Below are 8,715 nucleotides of genomic sequence, written 5' to 3'. Positions count from 1 at the left end.
GCATTCTTAGTTTTGTATGTTGATGATATCTTGCTCATTGGGAATGAGTCAAGCTTTCTTGCTAACGTAAAAAGATGGTTAGCATCACAGTTCCAAATGAAAGATTTAGGTGATGCTCAGTATGTTCTAGGAATACAGATCTTTCGAGACCAAAAGAATAGAACATTAGCACTGTTTCAGGCATCTTATATTGACAAGATGTTGTCAAGGTATAATATGCAAAATTCTAAGAAAGGTTTATTACCTTTCAGGCATGGAATTCATTTGTCGAAGGAACAATGTCCTAAGACACCTCAATAGGTCGAGGAGATGAACAGAATTCCATATGCTTTTGTAGTTGGGAGTTTGATGTACGCTATGTTGTGTACACATTCTTACATATATTTTGCAGTTGGAATCGTTAGCAGGTTCCAATCTAATCCTGGACACGGTCATTGGACCGCTGTAAAAAATATCCTCAAGTATCTTAAGAGAACGAGGGACTATATGCTTGTGTATGGACCTAAGGATTTGATCCTTATGGGATACACTGATTTTAATTTTCAGACTAATGTGGATTCCAGGAAATCTACTTCAGGATAAGTTTTCACTCTTAACGGAGGAGCTATAGTTTGGAAAAGCATCAAGCAAAGTTGTATCGCTGACTCCACCATGGAAGCGGAATACCTGGCTGCATACGAAGCTGCTAAGGAAGCAGTATGGCAACGCAAATTCTTAGCTGATTTGGAAGTCGTTCCAAATATGCACCTGCCTATCACACTGTATTGCGACAACAGTGGTGCTGTTGCTAACTCAAAGGAACCCAGGAGTTACAAGCGTGGAAAATAGATTGAACGAAATTACCATCTCATCTGGGAGATTGTACACAGAGGAGATGTGCTCGTCACAAATATAGGCTCTGAAGACAACCTTGCTGATCCATTCACCAAGGCCTTCTCGGCTAAAGTTTTCGAGGGCCACCTAGTGGGACTAGGACTCCGAGTAGTGTAATCTAGGGCAAGTGGGAGAATGTCTATGGTATTATAGATATCCTAGTTTATTGTATTTTTCCCATTATGTATCTCAACATTATATTGTATATATTTGTTCTCACTGGAGTTTTAGTCCAAGTGGGAGATTGTTGGGAATGTCCTAAGACTCGCAGTTCGTGTTAAATATTCTATTTTATTAATAACAATGATATGTTGATTTTTTATCTTATTATGAAAATCCAATAAACGCATCCTTGGCTATAGTCTGAATGTTGTAACTTTTTATAGTGACATAAACAGGATCAAGTTGACAGTATATAGCCTAAATGGTCTAATGAGTATATGGATGAAATTGGGTATCTCATCCTGGTAACACTATTGGATGCGGCCCATTATTTAGTTGTTACAAGAAGTTGTAAGGTGCTAGAAACAATGTGATCCACAAATCGTTCATGTTGAGACATGAGAGTGTGGCATCCTATGAAATGAGTTTGCATATAGACTGGACCATGAAAATAGTCACTTTTCTTTATAACGATCGTTTACTGTTAAAATTGACTATTTCATTTATTATATAACCTAGGTTAACTCGATCTTAATCCTGAGCTAGCTATGAACTCCTGTTTGTTCGGAATTATCCTTTGATCTGCAAACGGTGAGAGTAGTCCAACAGCACTGTTCAATAAGCTTACCATTTTAGGGATAAGACTGGATGAATAGCTGGGGACATAGCCTTGCAAGATGGAATTCACTCCTACCCTATTTAGGGTTAGCAGATAGGTTGTTCTCTTAAGTACTAACTCCAGGACTTGAACAATCAGGGCCCCGCCTTCTCATGATACAGAAAGGATTTGATTCGTAGAGATTATGAATCAGAATTGTTCATTAGAGGATCAGTAGGAACTTAAGGAACAAGATTTAGTCACAGGGGTAAAACGATATTTTTGACCTAATTGTGATTACGAACAACTTGTGAAGGATCGACTTACTAATTATGGTTATTAAGTGGACATAATATATCTACAGTGAAAGAATTTCAACTATGGGCTATAGTGGAGTGTCCCATTAGTTAACGAATGGGGGTTAGATCGGACTAATGAGTTTAGCCGATTAATCTTGAATCGTTGGAGCCCATGATATGTAGGTCCGCGAGCTCCCCCTATTAGCTCATAAATGGATAAGCTTTAGCGTAGCTTGAGAAATTAATTTGAAACGTTCAAATTAAACGAAACAAGAGAACAAATATTTAAATATGATTTAAATATATAAAGTAGATTATTGTGCAAAAAATAATTTAATATTTGATATTAAATTAATTTAAGAAAATAAAATTATGAATTAAAATGATTTAATATCATTTTTTGTTTTAAAATAAAATGGAAAATCGTTTTCATGTTGTACAAAAATGGAAAATGGGTATTTTCCATTACCATCATCTTTATGCTCACACAAAAAGCATTATCTTCTCTACTTTGATTCTCCAAGCATGAGCTACAAGCCATGCACTCCATCTCTTTGCATGTTCATCATATTTATATATAAAGAAGATTGGAATTGTTGGAGGAGGAAGAATATAGAATTTCGAGAGAAATTTTTCTTAAGAAGAAGTTGTCTTCTTCAGTCAAGCTGCTGTGAGTTTCTCTGGTTTTTTCACATCTCCAAGCTGTTCTTGAGTCCCACAACTCTGGCTAAAGCTCCAAGAGCATAGTAGGGAAGGGTTTGAGGTGGTTCACGTTGATAACAAGTGAAGACAGCAGTTGAACAGGCGTTTTCTTGGAGAGTTCATCAAAGGTATGTTCATAAAACCCATTTTTTTTAGAAGAGCATGCTTTAGTTTTTGCTAAAATTAGTGAATTAGAAAGCTTATGGATCCTTGATATTTTCACTGCATATTGTTTTACTCTTTCACTCAGGATGAAGGTAATGTTACTTATGGTCATCCTAGTGAAATGAAAGTCTCAATTATGAACGACGTTACATGATAACTAGCAGAAATGCCAGTTATTATAAGCCTTTTATTTAGAATTATGAGGGCTAACAAGTAGCAAATGCAGTGATAATACTTAGAATTTGTGAAAAATTGAGTTTTGCGTCGATCAGAACTTAAATCCTCACTAATCCCAATATTATGCATTATTCCGTGTCAAAGTGTCTATTTTTGTAGCTATCGCAGGAATCAAATGCATGCGCTGGAAACAAGCAATCACAAAATCAAACGCATGTGCTGAAGCTAGGCGACCGCAAAGACAATCGCATTCGGTGAAGTGATGACATGCAGAAATGCATGTCATCTTAGGCCTTTTATTTAGAATTATGATGGCTGTTAAGCATAATATGCGACAATTATGTTAGGAATTCATGAGAAAATGAGTTTGCGGCGTTCAACATTAAAAATCTCGATTAACCCAATTTTATGCGTTATTATGCGTTCAATTTTCTATTCTTATAGCTAATGTAGGAAGTGGACGCAAACGCGGAAGCCGGGCTACCGTATAGACGATCGCATGCAGAGAAACTCTTCATCGCAAACGCAAACGCATACGATCAACGCATGGGTGTTGCGGTAATCAGCCGCATGTGTCCATCACATAGGAGTTGTGATCGTCAAGCGATTACAGTCATCGTATAGAAGTTGCGGTAATTAAGCGAATGCGGTCATTTCAAGATTGCAGCTACACGATAACGCATAATAGTGGGATCACCGCAAGGTTGATGGAATGGAAGCATCAACGTATATCTTGGGAAAATCAAAAGATGATGTTGACATTTCACCTACCACACCGTTAGCAGCAGAGATTCAGAAAGGACTAACGCGTGAAATGTCAGAATAGAGTAGTCCATTAATGTTTTCGGTGATCAAGCTAATATAAATGAAGCCACCGAGTTAGAATTCAATTCATCCAGGGTTTTCAACCAAGGTTTCGTATCCTTCGGGTGGAATCCTTGTGATCCAGACGAATGCGTGAAAAAAGATTGAGAGTTCTTCATCTTTTTTCATCCATTTCGGGTGACGACCGGAGACTTCGCCGGAGTTTACATCTCTAGAGAGTCAGCTCCACCACCCATCCATGGAACCAGTGTAGGCCTTGATACAACATCTGCTGGAAGCAAGTCATTGCTTCCAGCTGGTCATTTCATTTTTCCTCTTCTTTCTTATATTGTATTGTATTACATTTTTTGGATTAAGAAATTAATACATTGTTGTGTTCAATTGCATTTCTGTTGTTTTACCTTCGATTCCATCTCCATCTTTCTTTACTTAGCATTTATTAAATTTATTTGCATCACTTAGTGAGATTACTATGAGTGTCGCAATATTTAGTCATGCAGAGTAGAGATATGAAGCATGTAGCAAAACACCGAGAGGTGGTGCGTTGTATGATAGTGTGTGAAAAAACTTATTTGCTTTAGTGTGAAAGCTGTAAGCAACGCCTGTCTATATGCGGACGCAACGCTTGTCTATGAGCAATGTCAGCAATAATAACTGTCCGGGAGGGTAAGTGGTTTGGTCAATTAAGCAATGTAAGTAAGTATATCACTAGAGATAGGAATATTCTTACGTCAGCCAAGTTCATAGTGTTTACCTTGTCATATGAGCGCATCATTCATCACTTAGGCAATACTTGGAAAAGTAGTCTAAAATCCAAATCTAAGACTCGAGAGAGCCGAATTGGAATGCATAAGGCAGAAATGGAGAACTTAGGAATATAGCTCTGTTTGTTATTAACATAGCGTATGCACCTACTACGGAGAGGATATTGCAAACATGCCAAGAAAGTAGGATGTGGTGGCTGTATGAGGTCATCTCGACCCTTTTGCATCACACCGCAGACGTCCTATGAAATAGGCGGCACGTGTGCGTAGCATGATCGCATAGCTTGTTGTTTGGCTGAGGTTTGTCCTTTCGGCGCGGTCCAATCTTAAGGGTTTGATGAATGACTCCTCACATTTTTATCTATTGTTCCATCTATTTACTCTCAACGTCAATAAGTTGTGCGTGTCCTTAATCTTTCATGCATACTTCTCATTGCGTTGTCTGTTTAGTTTAGGAGTAGGAGTGTGTTAGCTTAAACCCCCCCCCCCCATCATTCTTTTATTCAACCGTTGCATACACATCACTGCATACATCTAGCTACAAGTCCCTGAGTTCAACCTCGAATCACCCGAGAAACTTGCGTTCACGTTATACTTGGAATGAATGCAAGAAAACTCAATATTGAAGTCGCATGACCAAGTTGCAAACAATATTGTGTTTGCTCAACCATTTGTTACCGTATTCCTGTGAGTTTGTTTTTAGCTTGGGGGTGGCTGCAGTCTTGGAGAATTGCGTTCATTACATTGCGGTCATTTCTATACAAAAAAAAAAAAAAAAGAAAGAAAAGAAAAGAAAACGCACCTACGAAGAGCAAACATACCATAACCAAGGAAGCAGTCGCATATCCAAAATAACAATAAAAAATAAAAATAAACTAAACTAAGAAAGCAAGGTAAAGATAGAGTAGAAGACGTCCCTGGAGAAATTGGAGTGTTGTCACCGCAAGGAGTCTCCCATGTAGGAGATTTCTCTCAACTGCTTAGGTCAAAAAGCTTGCCCCGACCTTTGGAACTTCCGACAATTGTTGGGCGCATGTTGGCTACCATGTGCTTAAAATTACCTTCAGCTCATGTGACTGATTGACCTCCTATCTTGGGGTCAATACTGGCTTTCGGCGCATCACCTACACTTCAATATTGTTTGCAACTTGGTCGCACAAGCTACAATACTCCCAAGATAAAAAGTTTGCCTACAGAGACATAAAACTCAACAAGCAATTAGCTGCCAAGTCCCCGAAAACGGGGCTGAAAACTTGATGACGTGAAATTAGCCGCCAAAAACTTGATGGCTAAAATCATGTGGGGCACAATACGCGATGCATGTCTTAAGGTATGCATTGATTATCATGCGTCGGTGGTCATGCATTGAAGTGAACTATGCGTTAACAAATGTATACGATGCCATGCATTCCCGTCACAAGTTTTCTTGTGCTCATGCCAAGTATAATGCGAACGCAAGTTTCTCGGGTGATCCGAGGTCGAACTCAGGGACTTGTAGCTAGGTGTATGCGACGGTTGAATAAAAGAATGATGGGGGGTTTTTAAGCTAACATTACTTCTACTCCTAACTAACAGACAACACAATGAGAAGTATGCATGAGAGGTAAAGACATGACAACTGTTGACTTGAAGTAAATGGATGAAAAATAGATAAAATGTGAAGATGTCTTCATCGCAACCCTTAAGATTGACCGCAAGGGAAACCTCAGCCAACGCAAGCTATGCGATCATGTTACACACATTTGCACTTATTTCTAGGACGTATGGGTTGCGTATGCAAAAGGGTCGAGATGACCGCATACAACCACCATTTCCTACTTCTTGGACGCATGCAATATCCTCTCCGTAGGGTTCATACGCTCTGTAATAGCAAACGGAGCTTATTCCAAAGTTCCCCATTCTTGCTTATGCGTTCCAATCCGCTCTCTCGAGTCTTAGATTTGGATTTTAGACTACTCTTCCAAATATGCCTAAGTGATGAATGATGCGCTCATAAGACAAGGTAACCGCATGAACTTGGCTGATGTAAGATTATTCCTATCTCTAGTGAATACTTGCTTACATTGCTTAATGCGACCAACCACTTACCCTCCCAGGCAGTTAGTTATTGCTGACTTTACTCATAGACAAGCGTTGCGTTTGCCTATAGACAGGCGTTGCTACAGCTTCACACTAAGAAAATAAGGTTTTCTCACACACTCGCATAACGCACACCTCTCGGTGGTTTGCTACATTCTTCATATCTCTACTCTGCATGACTAAGTATGCGATACTCTAGCAATCTCACTAAGTGATGCAATGAAAGTTAATGATGCTAAGTAAAGAAAGATGAAGATGGAATCGAAGGAAACACATAAATGCATTGAACACACAATATATTAATTAAGATCCAAAATATAATACAATATAATATAAGAAAAGAAGAGAAAATGAAATGACCAGCTGGAAGCAATGACTTGCTTCCAGCAGATGTGTGTCAAGGCTACTGGTGGTGCCATGGATGGACGGTGAAGCTAACTCTCTCGAGATCTAACTCCGACGAAGGCTCCGGTCATCACTCGAAATGGATGAAGGAGATGAAGAACTCTTAAGCTTCTTTTCATGTCTTCGTCTGGATCACAAGGATCCACACAAAGGTAGAAACCTTGGGTGAAAACCCTGGATGAATTAAATTTCTGCTTAGTGGCTTCTATTTATAAAGATTGATCGCCGCTCTGATTTTGACATTCGCGGTGCGTTAGTCCTTTTCTGAATCTCTACTGCTAACGGCGTTGTAGGTGAAATGTCAACATCATCTTTTGATTTTTCCGAGATATGCGTTGATGCTTCCATTCCACCAACCTTGCGGTGATCCCACTATTATGCATTATCGTGTAGCCGCAATCTTGAAATGACCGCATTTGCTTGATTACCGCAACTTCTACACGATGACCGCAATCACTTGACGATCGCAACTCCTATGTGATGGACGCATGCAGCTGATTACTGCAACACCCATGCGTTGATCGTATGCGTTCGCATTTGCGATGGAGAGTTTCTCCACATGCGGTCATCTATATGGTAGCCCGGCTTCTTCGTTTGCATCCACTTCTTACGTTAGCTACAAGAATAGAAAATTGAACGCATAATAACGCATAATAATGGGTTAGCCGAGATTCTTAATGTTGAACGCCGCAAACTCATTTTCTCATGAATTCTTAACATAATTACCAAATATTATGCTTAACAGCCCTCATAATTCTAAATAAAAGGCCTAAGATGACATGCATTTCTGCATGTCATCATGAAGCCGAGCTATCGAATAGACAAATGCATGCGGTGATCGCATACATTCATCGCAGGGATGTTGCAGCCATCAACCACATGCATCCATCGCATGGAAGTTGCGACTATCGATCGAATGCGTTCATCACTTGGAGATTGCGGCCACGGAGTGATAACCATAAAAAGAAGGGCGATCACAAGATGGGTGGAATACGTTGATACTTTAGTTGAATCAAGCTCGAACGCATACTTTGGGAGTATCAACTAGATAAGATGATGTGACATTGCCCATACCGCGACAAAGGCAGCAGCGAGACATAACGCAATCATGATTGCTGTCGACGTTTAAACTCTATAAATAGCTCCTTGGACCTTCATTTCAAGGCATTCGAGCTTCTGCCTTAAGGTAGATGCTTGCGGTCACAGATGAGAGCATGAGCGAGATTTTCTTTGATGATTCTTCACCTTCATAATCCATTCTGAGTGATGACCGGAGCTTTCGCCGGAGTCAGAGCTCGAGAGAGACGACTCCACCATCCATCCATGGCACCACTAGCAGCCTTGACGCATAGCCTTACATTTCCTTTCTAATCTCTGTATTGTATTACATTTTGAGCTTAAGATACTTACATTTTGTAATCAATGCATCTCTAAATTCCTTCAACACCATCCTCTTCATCCTCTTTATCTTTATCACCGTTTACCTTCATCGTTTATTTATCAAAGGCGATCGCATACTCAATCGTATAGCCTAGAGATAGAATGCATGTAGCAACCCACCAAGAGGTGTGCATTGTGCGAGTATAGTGAGTTAATCTTCTTTGTTTGGTGAGAGGCTGTAGCAATGCTTGTCGATAGGCTGTTGCAATGCTTGTCTATAAGTTAA

This window comes from Benincasa hispida, chromosome 8 (assembly GCF_009727055.1).
Source record: "Benincasa hispida cultivar B227 chromosome 8, ASM972705v1, whole genome shotgun sequence".
Lineage (NCBI taxonomy): Eukaryota > Viridiplantae > Streptophyta > Magnoliopsida > Cucurbitales > Cucurbitaceae > Benincasa > Benincasa hispida.
The sequence above is the reverse complement of the archived record's forward strand: the minus strand, read 5'-3'. Positions refer to the sequence as shown.